The sequence below is a fragment of the Anolis sagrei genome, chromosome 2, assembly GCF_037176765.1.
Source record: "Anolis sagrei isolate rAnoSag1 chromosome 2, rAnoSag1.mat, whole genome shotgun sequence".
NCBI lineage: Eukaryota > Metazoa > Chordata > Lepidosauria > Squamata > Dactyloidae > Anolis > Anolis sagrei.
In genome coordinates, this window is record NC_090022.1 from 296,924,609 (window position 1) to 296,951,101 (window position 26,493).

Consider the following 26,493-nt stretch of genomic DNA (forward strand, 5'->3'; position numbering starts at 1 on the left):
GCTTGCCATAGATGCAGGCGAAACGTCAGGAGAGAATTTATTTATTTGTCGTGTCAGGACAACCAGTCAAATTATATTACATTTCTAACAGAACAAAGCAAACAAACAGACAAAATACAAAATTTGTGAGTTTGGTAGTTGATTAAATGTCCTTTGACCAGTAGCTGGCCACTTGGAGTGCTTCTGGTGTTGCTGCAAGAAGGTCCTCCCTTGTGCATGTGGCAGGGCTCAGGTTGCATTGCAGCAGGTGGTCAGTGGTTTGCTCTTCTCCGCACTCGCATGTCGTGGATTCCACTTTGTGGCCCCATTTCTTGAGGTTGGCTCTGCATCTCATGGTGCCAGAGCGCAGTCTGCTCAGCGCCTTCCAAGTCTCCCAGTTCTTCTGTGTGCCCAGGGGGGAGTCTCTCATTTGGTATCAGCCATTGGTTCAGGTTCTGGTTTTGAGCCTGCCAGTTTTGAACTCTCGCTTGCTGACGTGTTCCAGCGAGTGTCTCTGTAGACCTTAGAAAACTATTTCTAGATTTAAGTCATTGACGTGCTGTCTGATACCCAAACAGGGGATGAGCTGGAGATGTCTCTGCCTTGGTCCTTTCACTATTGGGTGCTACTTCCCGGCGGATGTCAGGTGGTGCAATACCGGCTAAACAGTGTAATTTCTCCAGTGGTGTAGGGCGCAGACACCCCGTGATAATGTGGCATGTCTCATTAAGAGCCACATCCACTGTTTTAGTGTGGTGAGATGTGTCAGGAGAGAATGCCTCTAGGACATGACTATATAGCAAAAAAAAACCTACAACAACCCAAGGATTATTGTGCATGCCTTTGCTCATGCACACTTTGCACTTATCTGCACAACTCTGAAGTTCCATAAAATGCTGGTACTTGGAATAAACTCTATCCCAACTATAGGTGTGAGAGGATTGGACTGAAAGCAATATTGCGGCTTGTAGATTCTTTGGCCAAAGCTAAACAGAGATAAAAAGACTTGATGCAGTTTCTGGCTATTATGGTGGGCTGCGAGGGGCATTTGCAACCATAGCAATAGTGCCTAACCCTATCTTGCACCATGTTAATGAATATAAGATAGTTTCAGATCCATAGCTCATGGTTACAAATCAAAGCTACAATGCAGAATGTCAACTGAGATCTTATTATTTATTTATTTATTTATTTAGCGCTTTTATAACCCGGTCTTCTCGACCTCCGAGGAGGGACTCAGGCCGGTTCACAACAAAAGATTCATAAACAATAGTATAAAACATCACACCTCATAATACACTAATACATAAAATACATTAAAATACAATCATATAATTACATAAGGCCAAGTCATCAGAATGAAATCACAATTCATCACCATCCGTCCGTGTGGTCAAGAGTTATTGACTCACTCATCAAATGCCAAATTCCAAAGACAAGTTTTCACCAGCTTTCTAAAAGTCAGGAGAGAAGGGGCAGTTCTAATCTCCAGTGGGAGAGAGTTCCAGAGCCGAGGGGCCACCACCGAAAAGGACCTGCCCCTCGTCCCCACCAGACGCGATTGCGAGGGTGGTGGGACCGAGACCAGGGCCCCTCCCGAAGATCTTAACAACCTTGATGGTTCATAGGGGAGAATCCGTTCGGACAGGTAAACTGGGCTGGAGTCATTTAGGGATTTATAGGTTAACACCAGCACTTTGAATTGTGCTCGGAAGCTAATTGGCAGCCAGTGGAGCTGGCACAACAGAGGAGCACCAAAACCCAATTCTTCCAAGACATCCTTGGATAATCATCTTATAAGATGTAACACATGGGTAAGGAATATGTGGACATCCAGGAAGTTAGACTATTAGCCACTACAGTCAATAGTGAGGGATCATGGGAGGTGCAGTCCAACAACACTTTAAGTTCCATACATTCTCCCATTCCTGCTGTAGCATACAGTTGATATGATTTCTACCATGCCCTGTACCAAGTTTTTATTGGATTTTATTTCCCAGCCACTCTTCCTTCTAACCTCAACCATCCTATTTTCAATATCATGTGAAACACAAGACCTGGAATGGATTCATTGCCTCTTTGACTTGAGGTTCAAGAGCCTCCAAAACTGCCAAGTATTTCAAATATCTTGGATCCAGAGAGGCAATTCTGTTAAGTTAGATTTCACTTGGGTATAGGCAGTTCCAAAGTTCTGAGAGTGCCTTGGACTGCGAGAAGATCCAACCAGTCCATCCTCCAGGAAATAAAGCCCGACTGCTCATTGGAGGGAAGGAGACTAGAGACAAAGTTGAAGTCCTTTGGCCACATCATGAGGAGACAGGAAAGCCTAGAGAAGGGAATGATGCTGGGGAAAGTGGAAGGTAAAAGGAAGAGGGGCAGACCAAGGGCAAGATGGATGGATGGCATCCTTGAAGTGACTGGACTGACCTTGAAGGAGCTGGGGGTGGTGACGGCCGACAGGGAGCTCTGACGTGGGCTGGTCCATGAGGTCACGAAGAGTCTGAGATGATTGAACGAATGAACAGCAACATAGGCAGTTCCTATTTCCATATACTTTCTCTACAAGTATACAGTTCTGTACCTTTTTACAAGTTCTTCACCAGTTAATAAAATAAATACGTATGATCCCCCCCCCCAAAAAAAAAATAGTGTGTGGGTGGGTGTGTATTGAAATCCTTGAAATGTAGGGAGTGATTGTGCAAATTGCTTCACGAACCAGAAATGTATGATTTGGCTGACAAAGTGTACTTAATGTTCCACTGTCAGAGAAAGCTGCTGAATCATATGAACTATGAGCCCAGCAGCTGCACCATATCTGTTCATGTTTTAGATCAGATATGGGAACATTTCCAACGTTGGAGGAAGGCAGATTGCCAGCCTATAACGAAGCCTCCCAGGACAGCCTTCTTGCTTGCCACAAATTTGCTGGCACCTTACTTTTTGCAACGCTTCTGCTCCTAAAAAGTTCCAGTAATATGTAGAAAACATGTTTCATGGTGACTACATACCTTGTTGTCCCAGCAGAGCTGCAGTTCTCTGCAGGGGAAAAGGGTGCATGTTGTTGCAAGCCATAGATTTGGACCTATGTGGTGGTGATGGAAGGGAACTCAGGGGCTGCATTGGGCAGCCAATAGAACCCAGTGTTTTTTGCTCACTCCAAATTTTGAGGCAGAAAGATTGCAAAATACAAACTGATTTGAATTATTAGATACTATACTATTATTGAGGCAGCCTAGTCACCTAATAATAATAATAATAATAATCATAATAATAATAATAATAATAAGCCAGAATTGAAAAGTTGACAACAGATCCCAAATGTAGACTCTGCAAGGAAGCAGATGAAACAATAGATCACATCCTCAGCTGCTGCAAGAAGATTGCGCAGACAGACTACAAACAGAGGCATAACACCCTTGCTCAGATGATTCATTGGAACTTGTGCCACAAATACCATCTGCCTGCAACAAAGAACTGGTGGGATCACAAGCCGGAAAAAGTTACAGAGAATGAACATGCCAAACTCCTCTGGGACTTCCGGATTCAGACAGACAGAGTTTTGGAGCACAATATTCCTGACCCCACCATCATGATGCAACTGGGTTTTGGTGTGAAAGATCTCAGCTGACATTATGCATTGCAGCTTTGATTTGTAGCCATGAGCTATGGATCTGAAACCATCTTATATTCATTAACATGGTGCAATATGAGTCATTAATAAAGATGTTGAACAGGACCGGGCCCAGGACAGAATCCTGCAGCACTCCACTTGTCACTTCTTTCCAAGATGAAGAGGAAGCATTGGTGAGCACCCTCTGGGTTAGTCCATTTAACCAATTACAGATCCACCCCACCGTAGTTTTGCCTAGCCCACATTGGACTCCTCCCTGTGGCTTCCTCTCACATATTTATACATGGCTATCATATCTCCTCTCAGCTTTCTCTTCTTCAGGCTAACCATGCCCAGCTCCTTAAGCCGCTCCTCATAGGGCTTGTTCTCCAGACCCTTGATCATTTTAGTCACCTTCCTCTGGACACATTCCAGCTTGTCAATATCTCTCTTGAATTGTGGTGTCCAGAATGGACACAATATTCCAGGTGTGGTCTAACAAAGCAGAATGGGAGAATACACAAATAAGCACTCATTATATGGCCATCCAGCCTCTCCTTTTGAAGACCTCCCAAGCAGGAAGGTCTAACATCTTTGAAGGTGCTGGTTTCCACTATGGAATAATTCCAGCAGCCAAGATGTTCCCCCCACTGTTGGGTGGATTCGTTCTAATGTTTAGATGGAATCACAGAAAATTTCATTTCAGCTCCTTGGGTTGATTTCATTGCAACGTGCTTTGAATACGATTTTCCTACTTCTTGGCACGAGGTTGGACTGGATGGCCCACGAGGTCTCTTCCAGCTCTATGATTCTATGAATGTAGAAATATATTGTCGAAGGCTTTCATGGCCGGAATCACTGGGTTGTTGTAGGTTTTTTCGGGCTATATGGCCATGGTCTAGAGGCATTCTCTCCTGACGTTTCACCTTCATCTATGGCAAGCATCCTCACTACCTCTGAGGATGCTTGCCATAGATGCAGGTGAAACGTCAGGAGAGAATGCCTCTAGATCATGGCCATATAGCCCGAAAAAACCTACAAAAACCCAATGTAGAAATAAATCTGCATGTATAACTTAATGCCGTCCATCGGCACCACTGGCTCTCCTTGGAGTCAACCTGCTAGAACACAAAACACATTTGCCGCCTTGTTGCCAATTAGAATAGCAACCATTTGTGGTGGAAAGCAAGAGCTATAACTGATTGACTTTGCCCATGGCTGATGCATCGGAAAGTCACGGCACGTGTCCCTGAGCCGGGCGAGCTTCACTGTTTTACCCTTCTATCCCAGAAATGGGTTAAAAATGAATTTGCGGTGTGGATTGTATTCATTGTGTACCTGGGGTATCAACAGGAAGCGGTAATCACACTTGCCCTTCCAGTCCCAGATGCGGACGGCACCAGGATGGGCTTTTAATGAATGCAACCTGATTATTGTCACGACCGGAGGCGAATCGGCCCCCATTTGTTTGCGTTCCGTGGAGTGGCAGAGATCTGTTCCCAATCAGAATAATCCAATTTAAAGGAATGATTCATATTAGCGAACACATCTGTCTGAGGCCAGAGCAGAGCCCTGGTGTTAGTTTAATAAATGATGTTCATTAAACTCAGCTGAAAATATAATCTGGAGAGACTGATGGAGTGAACAGAGCAAAGAATAAGCAAAAGGAGCTGGCAATTATCAGCCGTCATTTGTTCTGCCCGTTCTGCAGAAGGGGAGCTTGTTTGCTGAAATCTTAATTTCATTTGGCTGAGGTGGAATCCATCAAAGAAGAGGCCGGTACCACAGACAATGTCCTCGTTTCTCAAAATCTGTCATGGGCCGGGAGGGAGGGAGGGAAGGAAGGTAGGAAGTTGGCGCTTCCCCCCTCCATTGGGCAAGTATCAGGACCACAAAGGATCCTGTCTTTAAGAAGAGAAGTATACTCTTGCATTCAGGATGAATCCTCGAGAATCATAGAATCCTAGAGTTGGAAGACAGCTCATGGGCCATCCAGTCCAACCCCATCCTGCCAAGAAGCAGGGAAATCTCATTCAAAGCACCCCCAACAGATGGCCATCCAGCCTGTTTAAAAGCCTCCAAGGAAGGAGCCTCCACCACACTCTGTGGCAGAATCATAGAATCCTAGAGTTGAAAGAGACCTCCTGGGCCATCCAGTCCAACCCCATTCTGCCAAGAAGCAGGAATATTGCATTCAAATCACCCCTGACAGATGGCCATCCAGCCTCAGTTTAAAAGCTTCCAAAGAAGGAGCCTCCACCACACTCCGGGGAAGAGAGTCCACTGCTGAACGGTTCTCACAGTCAGATGGAATCTCCTCTCTTGTAGTTTGAAGCCATTGTTCCCTTGCGTCCTAGTCTCCAAGGAAGCAGAAAACAAGCTTGCTCCCTCCTCCTCCCTGTGGCTTCCTCTCACATATTTATACATGGCTATCATATCTCCTCTCAGCCTTCTCTTCTTCAGGCTAAACATGCCCAGTTCCCTAAGCCGCTCCTCATAGGGCTTGTTCTCCAGACCCTTGATCATTTTAGTCGCCCTCCTCTGGACACATTCCAGCTTGTCAATATCTCTCTTGAATTGTGGTGCCCAGAATTAGACACAATATTCCAGATGTGGTCTAACCAAAGCGGAATAGAGGGGTAGCATGACTTCCCTAGATCTGGACACTATGCTCCTATTGATGCAGGCCAAAATCCCATTGGCTTTTTTTGCCGCCACATCACATTGTTGGCTCATGTTTAACTTGTTGTCCATGAGTACTCCAAGATCTTTTTAACACGTACTTCTCTCGAGCCAGGCGTCCCCCATTTTGTGGTGAGAGTTCCACTGCTGAACACTCCCACAGTCAGGAAGTTCTTTCTAATGTTCAAGTGGAATCTCCTTTCCTGTAGTTTGAAGCTATTGTTCCATTGCATCTTAGTCTCCAGTGAAAAACCAGCCTGGTCCCTCCTCCCTTCACATCATGACATAATCATAGAATCGTAGAGTTGGACAAGATCTCATGGGCCATCCAGTCCAACCCCATTCCACCAAGAAGCAGGAAAAGAGCATTCAAAGCACCTCCCCAACAGATGGCCATCCAGCCTCATAACCTCCAAGGTCCTCACAACCTCTGAGGATGCCTGGCATGGATGCAGGCAAAACGTCAGAAGAGAATGCTTCTGGAACCTGGTTATACAGCCCAGAAAACACACAACAACCCAGTGATTCCGGCCATGAAACTTTTCAACAATACATCCAGCCTCTGTTTCAAAGCCACCAAACCAGGAGCCCCCACCACACTCCAAGGCAGAGAGAGAGTTCCACTGCTGAACAGCTCTCACAGTCAGGAAGTTCTTCCTCATGTTCAGGTGGAAGCTCCTTTCCTGTAGTTTGACGCTATTGTTCCATTGCTTCCTAGTCTCCATGGAAGCAGAAAACAAACTTGCTCCCTCCTCCCTATGACTTCCCCTCACATCTTGATAGAATCCTAGAATCCTAGAGTTGGAAAAGACCTCATGGGCCATCCAGTCCAACCCCATTCTGCCAAGAAGCAGGGAAATTGCATTCAAAGCACTCCCAACAGATGGCCATCCAACCTTTGTTTAAAAGCCTCCAAAGAAGGAGCCTTCACCACACTCCAAGGCAGAGAGTTCCACTGCTGAACAGCTCTCACAGTCAGAAAGCTCATGTTCAGGTGGAATCTCCTTTCCTGTAGTTTGAAGCCATTGTTCCGCGTCCTTGTCTTCAAGGCAGCAGAAAACAAGCTTGCTCCCTCCCTCACTAAGACTTCCCCTCACATCTTGATACATTGCCCTCATCATGTCTCCTCTCAGCCTTCTCTTCATGCCCAGTTCTTTAAGCCGCTCCTCATAGGGCTTGTTCTCCAGACCCTTGATCATTTTAGCCACCCTCCTCTGGACACATTCCAACTTGTCACCATCTCCCTTCAATTGCGGTGCCCAGAATTGGACACAGTATTCCAGGTGTGGTCTAACCAAGGCAGAATAGAAGTGTAGCATGACTTCCCTGAATCTAAACACTATACTCCTATTTATGCAGGCCAAAATCCCATTAGCTTTTTTGCCGCCGCATGACAAGAAATGTTTTGGGTCATTATGGGATCATTAACACCAAAACAGAGCCCTTTTCAATCAGCTGCAGTCTGTACATTTTGGAATATTACCTTAATGTACATCCCATTAGGAGTGCCAGCGGGATGCCTGGTTTGAGCATTGGACTGTGACTCAAGGTTTGAATCCCCGCTCAGCCATGGAAACCCACTGACCTTGGGTAAGTTTTGCTGTTATCACCTCCAGAAAAAAGCAATGGCTTTCTGAACAATTCATGCCAGGAAACTGTAGTGATAAGCTGATTTTAGGATTGCCAGAAGTCAGGAACAACTCGGAGGAGGATAACAACAAGGCAGCGGGGAAAAAAAGCAATGTGATTCTTGGCTGCATCAATAGGAGTATACTGTCTAGATCAGGCATGGGCAAACTTTGGCCATCCAGGTGTTTTGGACTTTACCTTCCTGCATATTCTGAACTAATTATGGTTTCTGGATGGTCTTCAAAGGAAGCTCAGGTAGAGCAAATAGCATTCATGCAACCTGGATATTTCCAAAGCATGGAAACAGAGATCTGTTTGAGTTGTTGTAGGTTTTTCGGGCTGTATGGCCATGGTCTAGAGGCATTCTCTCCTGACGTTTTGCCTGCATCTATGGCAAGCATCCTCACCCTCTGAGGATGCTTGCCATAGATGCAGGCAAAACGTCAGGAGAGAATTTGGAAGTTTTGGAAAGTTTTGAGATTTTTGAAAAAAAAATCAGAAGTGACTAGAATCAAACCACCAGTGCTCCCTAAATCCAAAACGAGTTTTGAATCTTTTTTTTTTTTTTTTTTGGATCAACCAAGCCTACAGTGTAGGGTAGGTGAAAAGAAACCTCTAGAACGGGGGGGGGGGGGATTCCTACCCAGCCCCATTGGCAACCCTTAAAGTACACTGTTACAGGGCAGTTGAAATTAGGAATTGAGAGAAAGGGTGGGAAGGATAGCCATGTTGGCTCCGCCCTCAAAAAGCGCCATACAATTTTATATCTCTCCCTTCACTGGGAGGGAACAAAGTCCTTTCCCATCCATTAAAGGGACACTTCTCTGGGGATCTCTAGGTCCATCAGTATGCTGGGACTGTGGCGCAGCTGGCTGGGAGTCAGCTGCATTAAGATCACTAATGACCAAAAGGTCATGAGTTTGAAGCCAGTCCGGGTTGGAGTGAGCTCTCGACCAAAATTGTGTAGCTTATTGTCAACCTTTGCAGCCCGAAAGACAATTGCATCTGTCAAGTAGAAAATTTAGGCTCACTCCGGGTTGGAGTGAGCTCCCGACCAAAATTGTGTAGCTTGTTGTCAGCCTTTGCAGTCCAAAAGACAGTAGCATCTCTCAAGTAGGAAATTTAGGTACCACTTATGTGGGGAGGCAAATTTAACTAATTTATGAGGCCATAAACAATCTCCAGGTAATTTGCAAAGAATGCGGAAAGTACTTCATCAGTGTCACAAACAGAGCCCCTGGTGGCGCAGTGGGTTAAACCCCTGTGCTGGCAGGACTGAAGACTGACAGGTTGCAGGTTCAAATCCGGGGAGAGGTGGATGAGCTCCCTCTATCAGCTCCAGCTCCTCATACGGGGACATGAGAGAAGCCTCCCACAAGGATGATAAAAACATCAAATCATCCAGGTATCTACTGGGCAACGCCCTTGCAGATGGCCAATTCTCTCACACCAGAAGCAACTTGCAATTTCTCAAGTCACTCCTAACACGACAAAAAAAAAGTGTCACAAACTGGTGGCCAAAAGCTGGAATGTTAAATTGCCTCTGTGTCTCTCTATATATGTTGTGTGTCTATGGCATTTAATGTTTCCCGTGTATATGTACATTGTAATCTGCCCCGAGTCCCCTGAGGGGTGAGAAGGGCGGAATATAAATACTGTAAATAAATAAATAAACAAATTTCTCCCAGATAGCATCCAATAGAATTGCAGTGAAGACCCTATAAATGCCTACAGAAGTATTCTCAAGGGCCCCTTCTGCAGTGCCATTTAAAATCCAGATTATCTGCTTTCAACTGGATTTTCTAGTTCAAAGCAGATAAAGTGGATTATCACTTTGATAATCTGGATTATATGGCAGTGTAGAAGGGGTCTAGGTCATCTGGTTTAACCTATGGTCAACTAAGTTGGCCATGAAGTCATGTTTGAGGACCTAGAGATTCCTGGAGTGAACATATTAATCGAACCCATGAATAATTAAACCTGCAGAAGTTAAACCCACAGTTAAACCAGAGGAGGGCAACTAAAATGATCAAGTGTCTGGAGAACAAGCCCTATGAGGAGCGGCTTAAGGAGCTGGGCATGTTTAGCCTGAAGAAGAGAAGGCTGAGAGGAGATATCATAGCCATGTATAAATATGTGAGAGGATGTCATAGGGAGGAGGGAGCAAGCTTGTTTTCTGCTTCCCTGGAGATTAGGACGCAAGGGAACAATGGCTTCAAACTACAAGAAAGGAGATTCCATCTGAACATGAGGAAGAACTTCCTGACTGTGAGAGCCGTTCAGCAGTGGAACTCTCTGCCCCGGAGTGTGGTGGAGGCTCCTTCTTTGGAAGCTTTTAAACAGAGGCTGGATGGCCATCTGTCAGGGGTGATTTGAATGCAATATTCCTGCTTCTTGGCAGAATGGGGTTGGACTGGATGGCCCATGAGGTCTCTTCCAACTCTTTGATTCTATGATTCTATGAGTTGTGGAACGCCAGTTGTATTTTTGGGTGATTGCTTTCCCTTGAGCAAGGACAAAATAACACAGTTTTAACTATGGATTAGATCAGTGTTTCTCAACCTGGGGGTCGGGACCCCTGTGGGGGTCGCGAGGGGTGTTAGAGGGGTCGCCAAAGACCATCAGAAAACATAGTATTTTCTGTTGATCATGGGGATTCTGTATGGAAAGTTTGGTCCAATTCTATCAGTGGGGTTCAGAATGCTATTTCATTGTGGGTGAACTATAAATCCCAACAATTACAACTCCCAAATGGCAAGGTCTATTTTCTCCAAACTCTACCAGTGTTCACATTTGGGCATATTGAGTATTTGTGCCAAGTTTGATCCAGATCCATCATTGCTTGAGTCCACAGTGTTCTCTGGATGTAGGTGAACTACAACTCCAAAAAAAACTCAAGGTCAGTGTCCACCAGACCTTCCCAGTATTTTGTCTTGGTCATGGGAATTCTGTGTGCCCAGTTTGATTCAATTCCATCATTGGTGGAGTTCAGAAGTCTATTTGATTTTAGGTGAGCTATAAATCCCAGCAACTCCAGCATTACCAAATGACAAAATCAATCACCCCCCAACCTCACCAGTATTCAAATTTGGTCGTATTGGATATTCATGCCAAATTTGGTCCAGTGACTGAAAATACATTCTGCATATCAGATATTTAGATTATGATTCATAACAGTAACAAAATTACAGTTGTGAAGTAGCAATGAAAATAACATTATGGTTGGGGGTCACCACAACATGAGGACCTGTACTAAGGGGTCACGGCTTTAGGAAGGTTGAGAACCACTGGATTAGATCTATCTTTCTGTATAAGTTGCTTTCCCTGAATTTAAGTAAACTCGAGCGCCTGGATTCCTCCTCCACCCTGATTACCATTCCCTGTGAAATCTCCAGGCTTAGAACTTGATATACAGCCGGCATCCACAGATTACATATTTTTAATTGAGCACATTGAAAACAGGATATAGATACTTATATCTGTGCTCATTCCCCTGCAAATAAATTCGGGGACATTCGAGTTGGTGTCGTTGGGCCCCATTTAATCCTCTGAGATGTGCTCAGGTTTTATTTTGAGCACACAAAACCCGGCGTCACTGCTGCCGTGATTGAGTTTCAGGAACATCGTGCAAATCGAGGCTTTGGATTTTTTTTAAAACAAGCGCAAGAAAGAAATTAATAAAAGTTTAATAATTAATAGGTCTATGAAAGCTTATTGAGTGATCTCAGGCTTCAATCAATCTTAAACATATGGGGACACCAATTTTCACCTTACTCTTCCTAGCTGGAGGTGTATCCTAGTTTTAGTGCAATTAAAAATGAGTCAAGAAATATTTTTAGCTAATTGCGCTGTACACCTTGAAGGTAATTTGGAGCTGCAGGCAAAAAATAATAATAAAATATCCCACCTGCTAATTGAGTGTTGAGAGATTAGAGTTAGCTTGTTTCCGCAAAGCCCGGCTTGGCTGTGAGCTACGGGGGGCGGTCTTGGTTTCCGGAAGACCTTGTTCGAGGAGGGAGAAAAGAGGCAATTGGAGAAGGGCCGAAACCCACAGAAAAGGGTGCGCCAGAGCATTCGGGTATGCATTGCGATGGTGGTTTGAGACATGAATGATAACACATCCTTAAGCCTTCTGGGTAGAACTTCCTCCGCTCCCCCAATGCAGTATAAAACTGTCAAAACGAAAGTTCAAACCCATGGAAATATTAAATCTCAAATGGCAGAGCGCACTGTCAAAACTGCGCAATGTGACATGAATATATCAGAATTAAAATAAAACATTGGAATACCAGAGAGGTGAACTGCTAAGGAGCAACATCCCCACCAACACATCACAAGTGACAACCAAGACATGTGTGGCCAAGCTTACTTAGGCGATCCCTCATAGTCCGAGGATGATGGTCCTCCAAGTGTCGTATCCTGGTGGTGAGTCTGTAGATGATTCTGGAGCCCTATTCTTGATCTGTATGTTCTCCTGCAGTGAGGGCATCTGTTTCCAGGTGGAAGGCGGTCCCGGTCGGGGTTAGCTTGATGCGCCTTCCCCTTGGCACGTTTCTCTCTTTCGCTCTCCATTTGTGCTCTTCAAATTCTGCTCTGTGTATGTAGGTGAGCTACAACTCCAGAACTCAAGGTCAATGCCCACCAGACCCTTCCAGTATTTTCTGTTGGTCATGGGAGTTCTGTGTGCCAGGTTTGGTTCAATCCCATCGTTGGTGGAGTTCAGAATGCTCTTTGATTGTAGGTGAACTATAAATCCCAGCAACTACAACTCCCAAATATCAAGGTCTATTTTCCCCAAACTTCATCAGCATCAGCATATTGAGTATTAGTGCCAAGTTTGGTCCAGATCTATCATTGTTTGAGTCCACATTGCTCTCTGGATGTAGGTGAACTACAACTCCAAAACTCAAGGTCAATGCCCACCAGACCCTTCCAGTATTTTCTGTTGGTCATCGGAGTTCTGTGTGCCAGGTTTGGTTCAATACCATTGTTGGTGGAATTCAGAATGCTCTTTGATTATAGATGAACTATAAATCTCAGCAACTACCAAATGTCAAGGTCTGTTTCCCCCAACCTTCACCAGTATTCACATTTGGGCATATTGAGTATTCATGCCAAATTTGGTCCAGATCTATCATTGTTTGGCTCCACAGTGCTCACTGGATGTAGGTGAGCTACAACGCCAAAACTCAAGGTCAATGCCCACCAGACCCTTCCAGTATTTTCTGTTGGTCATGGGAGTTCTGTGTGCCAGGTTTGGTTCAATACCATTGTTGGCGGAGTTCAGAATGCTCTTTGATTGTAGGTGAACTGTAAATCCCAGCAACTACCAAATGTCAAGGTCTATTTCCCCCAAACTTGATCAGTATTCACATTTGGGCATATTGAGTATTCATGCCAAGTTTGGTCCAGATCTATCATTGTTTGGCTCCACAGTGCTCACTGGATGTAGGTGAGCTACAATGCCAAAACTCAAGGTCAATGCCCACCAGACCCTTCCAGTATTTTCTGTTCGTCATGGGAGTTCTGTGTGCCAGGTTTGGTTCAATACCATTGTTGGTGGAGTTTAGAATGCTCTTTGATTGTAGATGAACTATAAATCTCAGCAACTACCAAATGTGAAGGTCTGTTTCCCCCAAACTTCACCAGTATTCACATTTGGGCATATTGAGTATTTGTGCCAAATTTTGTCCAGATCTATCATTGCTTGAGTCCACAGTGCTCACTGGATGTAGGTGAGCTACAACGCCAAAACTCAAGGTCAATGCCCACCAGACCCTTCCAGTATTTTCTGTTGGTCATGGGAGTTCTGTGTTCCAGGTTTGGTTCAATCCCATTTGGTTCAATCCCATGGTGGAGTTCAGAATGCTCTTTGATTGTAGGCGAACTATAAATCCCAGCAACTACAACTCCCAAATGTCAAGGTCTGTTTTCCCCAAACTTCATCAGTATTCACATTTGGGCATATTGAGTATTTGTGCCAAGTTTGGTCCAGATCTATCATTGTTTGATTCCACAGTGCTCTCTGGATGTAGGTGAACTACAACTCCAAAACTCAAGGTCAATAACAGTAGCAAAATGACAGTTATGAAGTAGCAATGAAAATAATTATGTGTTTGGCTTGTCACCACAACATGATGAACTGTATTAAGGGGTTGCAGCATTAGGAAGGTTGAGAACTACTGAACTATAGGATCCAAGCCATCTCTTTTCCTTTTTCTCTTAAAGTGTCTGGGAAAGATTTGTTTTAAAGACATAAAGGGATGGTTTGCAACCAGTACATTTTCCATTTCTATGGATGAAAGACATATCAGGCCTAAGCTCCCTCCAAGGCTCTTTCTGAAAATGATGGGCAGTTGCATTTGGGGCTTGACACCCATCTTTAAATAGAAACATCGCATCCAGTTCAGCCTTCCAAATCCGAAAGTGGCTGGGAAAGGTCTGTTTCGAACCCCAAAGGGATGGTTTGCAGCCAGTATATTTTCCAGACTTTGCAAACCCATTTATCGGCGGTCTGCTGGCCATCCATCCAACGCATGCTTCTATCAGCTGCCACGACATATTGTTCTGTTGACGGTCACTGTTTATTATGTGTCCACATGAACTGTGTGTATATGTCGCTGTCTCTTTGCTAGGCTTCCTCCATTCCTTTGTTGTTGTTGTTATTGTTGTTATTCTTTACATTTTTGCTTCCTGTTTTCTGTTTTCTCCTTTTTGGAAACGGTGCTGTGTCTTGGTGCCTCCTTTTATTTATTATATTCCAATTTTTTAATTACTTTTGTTTTGTTTTGTTTTGTCTTCCTTCCTCCCCTCCTTTTTTATTTAATCCAAAAACTATATATAAATATATATATATAAATATATTTTCTTCTTTTGTCATTCAATCAAATTCCAACCAAACCAACCAAGGGCCAGTCAAATCCACCACAGTCTCGCGCTGAGCTAGGAAAAAAGTTCACGTAATGACAGGAAAGTGGAGAATACAGTTCCCCAGTCCGTAAGTTCAAAAATCAACTCGAAGTTGACATGGTGGCGCCATGTAACAAAGCTACGGATTGGTTGCATGACATAACCGTCAAGTTTTGTGGAGGTGCCGTGATTGAAGCATTTTTTTCTTGGATGTTGTATCAGTTGATGATTGGCCAGTCATGATCACATGTGCCTTTCTTGACTTTTGTGCTGCCACGGTTTTTTATTGCTGTGCTCATTATTATTATTTTTTCTATTCTTCTTCTTCCTCCTCCTCTTCCTCTTCTTCTTCCTTTAATTATGATTTGTTTGTTTCTTTTAGTGCTTGCCGTGGTTTCTTTGTTGTTTAAGTTCTTGTTCAGCAGTTGGGGGCTTCTTACGATCTCACATGGAAGTGGGGGGGAAAAACATGCATTCCTAATTTTCTTTTAGGAACACAAAAAATTGGGATTTTTTAAATAAATGTATGAATCATTTCTAGCCAAAACTAAAAATAATAATAATAACCAGGAACAATGTGTGATTGATATTTTTCCACTCAAAAATCTTGTGTTGCTGTGAGTTTTCCTGGAACATGGCCATATAGGCCGAAAAAACCTACAACAACCCATTGATTCCGGCCATGAAAGCCTTCAACAATATATTGTCCATGTGATTCTTGTGCATTTCAGTGGTCTGACATGGTGGTTGTTAAGAGTGGTCCAGCGTTTCTCTGTTCTCAAATAATATGCTGTATCCAGGTTGGTTTATCAAGACAAGAGTTCTTTCTCCCACCCAGGACATCATTCCACAAATATATAAACCTCCCTTGCTTAGTTTCCAATATACCTCACAAACTCTGAGGATGCCTGCCATAGATGTGGGCAAAATGTCAGGAGAGAATGCTTCTGGAATACAGCCAGACAGCCCAGAAAACTCACAGCAACCCAGTGATTCCGGCCAAGAAAGCCTTCAACAAAAGAAAATCTTGTGTTTTTAAATGGATAATAAGGGTCTTTTTCAATTGATCTTCCTTCCTTCCTTCCTTCCTTCCTTCCTTCCTTCCTTCCTTCCTTCCTTCCTCCCTCCCTCCCTCCCTCCCTCCCTCCCTCCCTCTTTCTTTCTTTCTTTCTTTCTTTCTTTCTTTCTTTTAATAAGGGTTCCCTCCCTCCCTCCCTTGCTTTCTTCCTTCCTTTCTTTCTCCCTCCCTCCCTTGCTTCCTTCGTCCCTTCCTCCCTTCCTTGCTTGCTTCCTTCCTCCCTCCCTCCCTTCTTTCCTTCCTTCCTTTCCTGTTTCCTTCCTTGCTTGCTTGCTTGCTTCCTTCCACCCTCCCTCCCTCCCTCCCTTCTTTCCTTCCTTCCTTCCTTCCTTCTTTCCTTCCTTCCTTCCTTCCTTCCTTCCTTCCTTCCTTCCTTCCTTCCTTCCTTCCTTCCTTCCTTCCTCCCTCCCTCCCTCCCTCCTTTCTTTCCTTCCTTCCTTCCTTCCTTCCTTCCTTCCTTCCTTCCTTCCTCCCTCCCTCCCTCCCTCCCTTCTTTCCTTCCTTCCTTCCTTCCTTCCTCCCTCCCTCCCTCCCTCCCTCCTTTCTTTCCTTCCTTCCTTCCTCCCTCCCGTCTTTCCTTCCTTCCTTCCTTCCTTCCTTCCTTCCTTCCTTCCTTCCTTGTTTCCTTCCTTCCTTGTTTCCTCCCTCCCTTCCTTCTTTCCTTCCTTCCTTCCTTCCTTCCTTCCTTCCTTCCTTCCTTCCTTCCTCACTCCCTTCTTTCCTTCCCTGCTTCCTTCCTTCCTTCCTTCCTTCCTTCCTTCCTTCCTTCCTTCCTTCCTTCCTCCCTCCCTCCCTCCCTCCCCCCTCCTTTCCTTCCTTCCTTCTTTCTTTCCTTCCTTCCTTCCTTCCTTCCTTCCTTCCTTCCTTCCTTCCTTCCTTCCTTCCTTCCTTCCTCTCTCCCTTCTTTCCTTCCTTGCTTGCTTCCTTCCTCCCTCCCTCTCTCCCTCCCTCCCTTTCTTTCTTTCCTTCATTTCTTAATTATTTTCTAGTACCTCCCAAAAATTCAGAATTAATGACAGTTGTTTTACAAAAAGAAAACAGCTATATTCCAAATCAAGTTAGGAAGCAGAAAAAAAGGCTCTTCTTCCAGCTTATCAGAATCCCTAATTTTAAGGTTTTGTAGCACAGGAACTCTTAATAAACCCATTGGTTTTGCTTTTTTGTGGGGAGGGGGCCTGTTCTTATAAGGAGAGACACATCTTGATTCAAAAAGGAAGTGGCATTTTAATTTTTGGTCTTTTTTTTTGTTTGGTTTACAACTGAGAAAAAAGGGGGTCCTGGGTCCGTGTTTTCCTTTTCCTTTTTTCTTTTTTAATTTCCTCTTCTATTCTTATTATTTTTGGTGTTGTAATTGTTGAGACCGCTGTGTACGGTTTGCTGTTTGTTCAATCAACAGTGTGGAAAACCTGCCAGCATGGTTTGATATAACGCATGACACCTTTCTCCACCGGAGGGGAGCTTTGGCGGGTTTCTAAGTTTCTTGATGTAATAAATCACCCAGTGTATAAGACGAGAAACCTGCTTGCTAGCAAGAGATAAGAGCTAATCCGTAATGATTAAGCATCCTCCTTAAATGTCAAGTTTAGTTGGATCATGATTAAAGGAAAATTTAAGAAATGTTAGCTTTACATTTTTATGTTTATTATTGCAGGGAGAGGGAGGGAAGGAGGGAAGGAGGAGAAGAGGGGAAGCTCCTTCCAAGCCATTTCATTTTCCAGTCCGCCTGTTCAAAGGGTGGCTTTCTCCCATTTGCAAAGGAAAAATGCTTCATTGGCAGGTAGCAAAGCATGCGAGGTTGCCAAAACCTGGGAAGAATGGTTGGGTAGAAAAGGGAATTTCATCCTGAGTTGTTTGGTACCCAACTTGCATGGCAAGCAATACCTGGTGAGTTGTTGTATGTTTTTCGGGTTGTATGGCCATGTTCTAGAAGCATTCTCTCCTGACGTTTCGCCTGCATCTGTGGTAAGCATCCTCAGAGGTGGCAAGCATCCTCACAACGTATTGTCAAAGGCTTTCATGGCTGGAATCACTGGGTTGTTGTAGGTTTTTCGGGCTATATGGCTATGTTCTAGAAGCATGGCCATATAGCCCGAAAAACCTACAACAACCCAGTCACAACCTCTGAGGATGCTTGCTACAGATGCAGGCAGAACATCAGGAGAGAATGCTTCTAGAACATGGCCATACAACCCAAAAAACCTACAACAACCCTGTGATTCCTGCCATGAAAGCCTTCAACAATACAATTCCCTTCCAAGGTCACCCCATCATCCCAGTCTACATCATCCCAGGCTGAGAGGGGATATGATAGCCACGTATAAATATGTGAGAGGAAGCCACAGGGAGGAGGGAGCAAGCTTGTTTTCTGCTTCCCTGGAGACTAGGACGCAAGGGAACAATGGCTTCAAACTACAAGAGAGGAGATTCCATCTGAACATGAGGAAGAACTTCCTGACTGTGAGAGCCGTTCAGCAGTGGAACTCTCTGCCCCGGAGTGTGGTGGAGGCTCCTTCTTTGGGAGCTTTTAAACAGAGGCTGGATGGCCATCTGTCAGGGGTGATTTGAATGCAATATTCCTGCTTCTTGGCAGAATGGGGTTGGACTGGATGGCCCATGAGGTCTCTTCCAACTCTTTGATTCTGTGATTCTATGATTCTATGATTACTGTAGGCCAGTGGCTCCCAACCTTTTCTCCTCCAGGTATTTTGGACTTCAACTACCAGAAATCCCAGGCATTTTACCAGCTGTTAGGCATTGTGGGAGCTAAAGTCCAAAAACACCTGGAGGAGAAAAGGTTGGGAGCCACTGGCCTACAGTAATGTTGACTGGGATGATGGGGTGACCTTGGAAGGGAGCTGGGAGAAGAACGAGCAATTCCTCCTATCCTCCCATGTCACTTCATCACCTATCCAATGTCACTGCAGGCAATGGCCAACCAGGAGGACCCATGAGGTGCCCCAAAACCACCATGTCACAAAGAATGGGTGGGAATGGTAAGGGTGGCCACACAGCAGGGCCGATCCACATTCAGGACTCTACCTGGATTGGCCCTGGGATTGTGGATCTGTGTAGATCTGCTTTGAGTTTCTATACCAGTGGTTCCCAACTTTAGGTCCTCCAGGTGTTTTGGACTTCAACTCCCAGAAATCCCAGCCAGCTTACCAAATCTTAGGACTTTTGGAAGCTGAAGTTCAAAGCACCTGGAAGACCAAAGTTTGGGAACCACTGTTCTATAGTGTCAGTGTTGTTTCTTCACTAGTAGAAAAGGAATACAGAAATCCCAGCCAGCTTACCAACTGTTAGGAATTGTGCGAGCTGAAGTTCAAAGCACCTGGAAGACCAAAGTTTGGGAACCACTGTTCTATAGTGTCAGTGTTGCTTCTTCACTAGTAGAAAAGGAATACAGTTGGCCCTCTATATCCATAGATTCGACATCCATGGATGCAACTATACCCAAAAAGCCACCAAAGGACATATATAAGGGACAGCATTTTACTGTGCCCTTGCAAAAGAATACTTGAACATGCATGGATTTTGCTGTCCATGTAACCAAACCCCAGTGGATACCAAGAGCCCACTGTATTCCAGATTGTGTTACTATGATATGTTCTTCAGGCTGTTAGCACATAGAGAAATATGGGGGAGTATCACCTCATTCATGGGAGATGGAGTCAATTTTATTTTATGAGTTCTAAAGAAGTCGAAGGGTCTGATCCTGAACCCATTAACCAAATTTATATGTAGTTTCCTCAATGGAAGAGCGATATTGTCTTGGAAACAGGTGTTCTCCAGCATTTACCTCTTTATCCCTTTGTATTTCCTTTCCTTTTAAAAAAAACGTGTGCTCTCTTAATCTTCTTTCCTCTTGTCAACTTTCTCTTTCATTCTTCCTTTGGGTTTGTTTTTTCTCAATCTGTTTCGTTTTTCGGTGGCGTGAGTTGACTTTGCAACGATCCTCCTTCACCTCTCTCTTTGTCTCCTTTTCTCTTTTTTTAGGGCATCAGCTGAATGGGCCACCTTTAGAGAAATATATATATATATATTAAATAAATATATATAGGAACGAGAACTGTTGGATTACACCTTTAACATATCAGCAAATTATCAGTCGAGCTGAAACAAAAAACAACAACAACTTCAGACTTACTCTCTTTCTGATTGTTCAGACTGTCAACATTTTGCTCCAAGAAAAGTCACGTCGGCTGAGATTTCGAAGAAGGATACCCGCTTGAGAAAACAGAACAAAACGAAACCCATCACAACAAAGAAACAAGCAAACAAGCAAACAAACAAAACGATTGCAAGAGGAGGCAGATCGACTAGGATTTCTGCAGAGAAACGGATGTCACCACAGCGGCTTTTCTTCCAAACAGGAAATGCAAACCTTGATACTGACAAAGGAGTGCCTGTTTGCCACCTGGGATGCGGTTGCTATGGATACCCCCATGGTACCCATCACTCAAGCATCTTTATCTGTCATTCCTTAGCTATATAGGGACCAAAGGACATAACTTTTTATCGCAGACTTGTAGCTGTATGTAAATTAAAGAAGTTCTTTCCTTTTTTTTCTTCTCTGAGCTGTTCCTATAACAGTTTTCGAGAGAGCAATTATATGAAATATGTAAAAACTGAAAAAAAAATATGCTTAAAACGCTTTTAAACACAAAAAAAATGGCAAGATAATAGTTCTTTGATACTTGGGGCGGATCTTTGGTTATACCTTAATTAGAGTCTATGAAACTTTCATATGGTTTTCTGTATAATATGTACGGACGGAGTGGTTCGAAGGGACAGGTTGAGGTGGAAATACAATAGCGGAAAGGCAAGGAAATAAAATAGAAAACTGGAAAAAGGTGGAAATGAAAAGTAGACAAGAAACAGAAAGGGAAAAAGAAAAAAGAAAAACAGGTTTGTAAATGCTTCTGACTCCCCCCCTTCTCTCTCTCTCTCTCTCCCATAAAATCCTAATAGTTGTACAGAATTTAAAAGATGAAAAAAAAAGTAAGAAAAAAGTTTTAAAATACCTATATAATAGGGAAGAAGGGATTAGATGACATTAAAAAAGCAGAAAAAAAGCAAAAAAATATACATAGACGTTAGCATTCATGCTACAAAAAACAAAGATGTTGTAGAACTGTAACTTTTGTAGAGTTTAGATTGAAATCCGTTCCTGCTCTCAGCCAACCGCTGTTGGAAAGCTGTGTCTTATTTTTGGGGGGGTTTTCGGGGCGGGATCAGGGTGGGAGGGGAAGGGTTGGGGAAGGCCAAGAAGACGACGGCTTAAACTCGGCAGCTTTTTTAACCGCAAGCATTCCAGCTAATAATCAATAAATAAACGAATTACGCAAACAGAAAACAACTTTTTCCATTTCCTGTAGACCGGCGACGCTGAAACGGGAAACATCTAACGGCTGTCTTCTTACAAAAACCCCCCCCAGAAAAGTGAGGTCGACCTCAATGAAACAGAAAGCAAAAATAGAGGGTGGGAGGGGAAGGAAAAGGGGGGGATTGCAAAAGGGAAAACCACAGCTTAAGACGCTTTCATCTTTCCATATACTTGTCGTCAAGAGACTTTTCCCATCATCTTTGGCTTCCGTAGCTTTCATATTTTGCTCTAGGATCCTTCAGGACAAAAGCGGGGTGGGGTGGGAGCAGGGTTTAGCCTAGAACCTTAATCTTAAACAAACAAACAAACAAACGAAAAAAAAGAAGACGAAGAAAAGAAAAGAAAAAAACGAGTAAAAAAAAATTAAAAACGGACACAAAAAACAGGAAAAAAAATATGACAAAAATGCAATCTCTTTGAAGAATTTCTGAAACTGTTTACAAGGAATTTTGAAAAACAGGGGGATGTTTAAAAAAAATAATAAAGATGCTGGCTCTGTTTTTCTGTAAATAAATTTGCATATTTTGTAGGACTTTTAATTGTAATGATAGAGAAAAAAAATCAAGGAAAAAAACTATTTAAGGAAAGCACGATATTTATCTTTGGTAAATGACTTTAGAGCAGTTGAAAAAAGTTGCTTTAAAATCTGAATCAGAAAAAAAAATAGAAACAATGAATTATTTAAGAACACAATATATTTTAAAGTATATCATATTTATTATAATTTATTTCCACGGTGTTACGACTTGATTTTTTTTTAAAGGGTGTATTTCCCCCTCCTTATTCCATTTTCTTGGATGAAAGAAAAAAGAAATAACATTTCAGATCAATGCTTTGTCTTTTGGTTAGTTTTGAGGTTCTTTCTTTCTTTCGTTTTATGAAAAAAGTTACTTTTTCTCCCTGTTGGGCCTGTTTTAAAGTCCTTATGCTGGCTCAACAGCCCCTGGCCTTCTTTGGTTGTTTAGCTGGGATAAAGACAGCCGAAATGAGGCCGTATCTAGGTGTATAAATACCGTCGCAGTTCCAGACAACTGCTCTCTGATTCTCAATTCCCTAAAACTCCTTGTAATCTTCTGTAATTATTGAATGACGCTTACCAGCTTAGCCCTAAATAAAGCACAGTTTAAAAAAAAAGAGGTATGCTTTACTTCTCAATCATTTTTTCCCTCCCTTAATGTGTTTGCTTTGAGAACCAAATGAATCTCTTTCAACTCTTTCATTAATATACATTGTTTGAGTATCAGCGCAAATCCCTTTGTTATATAAAACATCTCTCATTGGGCTGAATTAATGGCCCCGTTTCATTGAATGTCTCCTTGGTATTCCGTAGCGATTTACCTTAAACCTAGTAGGTGAGGAGATCAAAAAAGGTACATACAAATTAGAGACGCGGCATTCTCCCAACTCAAGTTGGCTGTTTGATTTCCGATTTAGAGGGCTTTGTCATGCTGATAAGGAAGGAGGCCAAAGCTCGTGACATTGCCCCAGGGGTGGCTTTAGAACAGTGCTTCTCAACCTGGGGGTCGGGACCCCTGAAGGGGTCGCGAGGGGGTGTCAGAGGGGTCGCCAAAGACCATAAGAAAACACAGTATTTTCTGATGATCATGGGGATTCCATGTGGGAAGTTTGAGCCAATTCTATCGTTGGTTGAGTTCAGAATATTCCTTGATTGTAATGAACTATAAATTCCAGCAACTACAACTCCCAAATGTCAAGACCTATTTACCCCAGACTCCACCAGTGTTCACGTTTGGGCATATTGAGTATTCATGCCAACTTTGGACCAGATCCATCATGGCATGAGTCCACAGTGCTCTCTGGATATAGGTGAACTACAACTCCCAAACTCAAGGTCAATGCCCATCAAACCCTTCCAGTGTTTTCTGTTAGTCATGGGAGCGAAGTTTGGTTCAAATCAATCGCTGGTGGAGTTTAGAATGCTCTTTGATTATAAGTAAACTATAAATCCCAGCAACTACAACTCCCAAATTATAAAATCAATCCTCCTCCAACCCCACTAGCATTCACATTTGGGTGCATTGGGTATTTGTGCCCAGTGAATGAAATTGCACCCTGCATATCAGATATTTACATTATGATATATAACATTAGTAAAATGACTGTTATGAAGTAGCAACGAAAACAATATTATGGTTGGGGGTCACCACAACATGAGGGACTGTATTAAGGGGTCACGGCATTAGGAAGGTTGAGAACCACTGCTTTAGAAGAAATGAATGGCTCCGTGGATGAAGCTCTCTAGAACAGGTATGGGCAAACTTCAGCCCTCCAGATGTTTTGGACTTCAACTCCCACAACTTCCACAATTAGTCCAATGTAGGCTAGGCAAAACTAGATGCAGGGAATGCCGTGGATGGAGCGTACCTGGATTTCAGTAAGGCCTTCGACAAGGTCCCCCATGACCTTCTGGCAAGGAAACTAGTCCAATGTGGACTAGGCAAAACTACGGTGAGGTGGATCTGTAATTGGTTAAATGGATGAACACAGAGGGTGATTCTCTCCAATTCTTCCTCTTCATCCTGGAAAGAAGTGACAAGTGGAGTGCCACAGGGTTCCGTCCTGGGCCCGGTCCTGATCAGGATCTTTATTAATGACTTAGATGAAGGACTAGAAGGCAGGAACATCAAGTTTGCAGACAACACCAAATTGGGAGGGACAGGAGCAGGATTCAAAGGAGCAGGATTCAAAGGGATCTTGATAGATTAGAGAGATGGGCCAAAACTAACAAAATGTTCAACATCTTTATTAATGACTTAGATGAAGGGTTAGAAGGCAGGATCATCAAGTTTGCAGACGACACCAAATTGGGAGGGAGAGATTAGAGAGATGATTGGCCAAAACTAACAAAATGAAGTTCAACGGGGACAAATGCAAGATACTCCACTTAGGCAGAAAAAATGAAATGCAAAGATACAGAATGGGGGACAATGCCTCCTCGAGAGCAGTACGTGTGAAAAAGATCTTGGAGTCTTCGTGGACAACAAGTTAAACATGAGCCAACAATGTGACGTCGCAGCAAAAAAAGCCAATGGGATTTTGGCCTGCATCAATAGGAGCATAGTGTCTAGATCTAGGGAAGTCATGCTACCCCTCTATTCCGCTTTGGTTAGACCACACCTGGAATATTGTGTCCAATTCTGGGCACCACAATTCAAGAGAGATATTGACAAGCTGGAATGTGTCCAGAGGAGGGCGACTCAAATGATCAAGGGTCTGGAGAACAAGCCCTATGAGGAGCAGCTAAAGGAGCTGGGCATGTTTAGCCTGAAGAAGAGAAGGCTGAGAGGAGATATGATAGCCATGTATAAATATGTGAGAGGAAGCCACAGGGAGGAGGGAGCAAGCTTGTTTTCTGCTTCCATGGAGACTAGGACGCAAGGGAGGAATGGCTTCAAACTACAAGAAAGGAGATTCCATCTGAACATGAGGAAGAACTTCCTGACTGTGAGAGCCGTTCAGCAGTGGAACTCTCTGCCCCGGAGCATGGTAGAGGCTCCTTCTTTGGAAACTTTTAAACAAAGGCTGGATGGCCATTTCTCAGGGGTGATTTGAATGCAATATTCCTGCTTCTTGGCAGAATGGAGTTGGACTGGATGGCCCATGAGGTCTCTTCCAACTCTTTGATTCTATGATTCCATGAAAGGTCTATGAGAGTGATTCCCAAACTCTGGTCCTCCAGGTATTTTGGACGTCCACTTCCTAGTCTCCGTCGCTTTGGTCAATGATCAGTCTAAAACATCTAGAGGACCAAAGTTTGGGAAGCAGTGGTCTGTAGTTTAACTGGGAGTAAGGCTTCATCTACATCAGAGGTGTCAAACTCATTTTCAACAAGGGGCACATCAGATTTATGGTTGCCTTCAAAGGGCTGTTGAATCCATAGATGGATAATCTATGGATAAAGAGCACCAACTATAATTTTAACAGAGTGGTTGGTGTGCTTTAGTTTTTACCAATTTGAGTCCCTAGATGTTATTGAACAGCAACTCTCGTTCCTTTTGATTATGTGCCATGCAGACTGGGGACAATGGGAGTTGACACCCAACAGTTTGTTGCAAGTTTAAAGGACATCTTAAAGTCAGTCATCTCATCCATCTGAATTCAAACCCCATTATCCTGATGAAATAGAACAAACTATGACCTTCCAGATATTACCATATCACAACACGATGTCTAATGATGACAAATACAGAAGTTGTAGTCCAGCATCTGAAGAAGGGCCATAGCAGACTGGATTTGGCCTGTGCTACTTGAATTTGACACATGTGATCTACATAGTCCTATTAATCTAGGACCACTTCCTCCAGAAGTAGCCATACACACCATCTGCAATAATGGTGGAGTCCAGATGGTCCACCCAAGCTATGACTGCTTTGGCCCAAATAAACCATCACCTTTAATCCATATCACTAGCACAGTGGTTCTCAACCTGGGGTCTCCAGATGTTTTTGGCCTTCAACTCCCAGAAATCCTAACAGCTGGTAAACTGGCTGGGATTTCTGGGAGTTGTAGACCAAAAACATCTGGGGACCACAGGTTGAGAACCACTGCACTAGCATGATCTCACCTCTTCCTTTTTGATTGCATGCCCCCTCTGCTGATGTCAACACAAGATCTCCAGGATGGCCAGGAGCTCTCATAAAGCAATGGTGGTGACTCAAGCCTGATCTGTCCCTCTTTTCCTCACACTGATGAGTGCTGGTTAACAGAGACTGTGGTGGTGGCCCATGTGGGTAGTGGGCCAGCCCAAATTGACCCTGGTCCTGCTGAACATACTGCATCAAAGTTAAAGGGTTGCTCCAGAGCTTCACTTACCTCATGAGTACGCTCCAACATTTCTGAACATGGGACTAAAGTGCCTTAACTTGGTTTACCCTGTGATAAGCATCAGGGTTGAAGGACATTGTGGGGAGTCACTTTACAGTAAATATGGTTTGTTATGCCCATGCACATGGACCTTCTGGAGGTATGACTTCCAGGCACTTCCTGCTTTGAAAAAAGAAAAGGGTCTCCTGGGCTTAACCCAGGGAGCTAAACTATGGCAAACACACACAATCCCACAGTATCTAGAGGGTGTTGCGGGGCATTGAAGGCCAATTAATGTTTTCACAATGGGGTGAAGCCCTCAAAGTCTCCTAGAGGTCCAATACATCCCTCTCCCAGTTTAACACAGTTGCCTACCATAGCAGAGGCGGCCTTATG

At 43.7% G+C, this 26,493-nt stretch overlaps 1 protein-coding gene across 9 annotated transcripts in view; it reads left to right on the top strand.

The window, feature by feature from the left end:
• The window catches only part of CELF4 (CUGBP Elav-like family member 4), a 1,028,038-nt gene extending 1,005,629 nt beyond the window's left edge, over positions 1-22,409 (top strand). For 8 of the 9 annotated variants that reach the window (XM_060761189.2, XM_060761193.2, XM_060761190.2 and 5 more), the window contains exon 13: positions 19,884-22,409. The gene's annotated coding sequence lies outside the window, so the exon portion shown is untranslated. Of the gene's footprint in view, positions 1-14,809; positions 14,898-19,883 lie in introns of all 9 variants that reach the window. The other variant, XR_009630571.2, reaches the window with a different exon arrangement.
• The last annotated feature ends 4,084 nt before the right edge of the window (positions 22,410-26,493 follow it).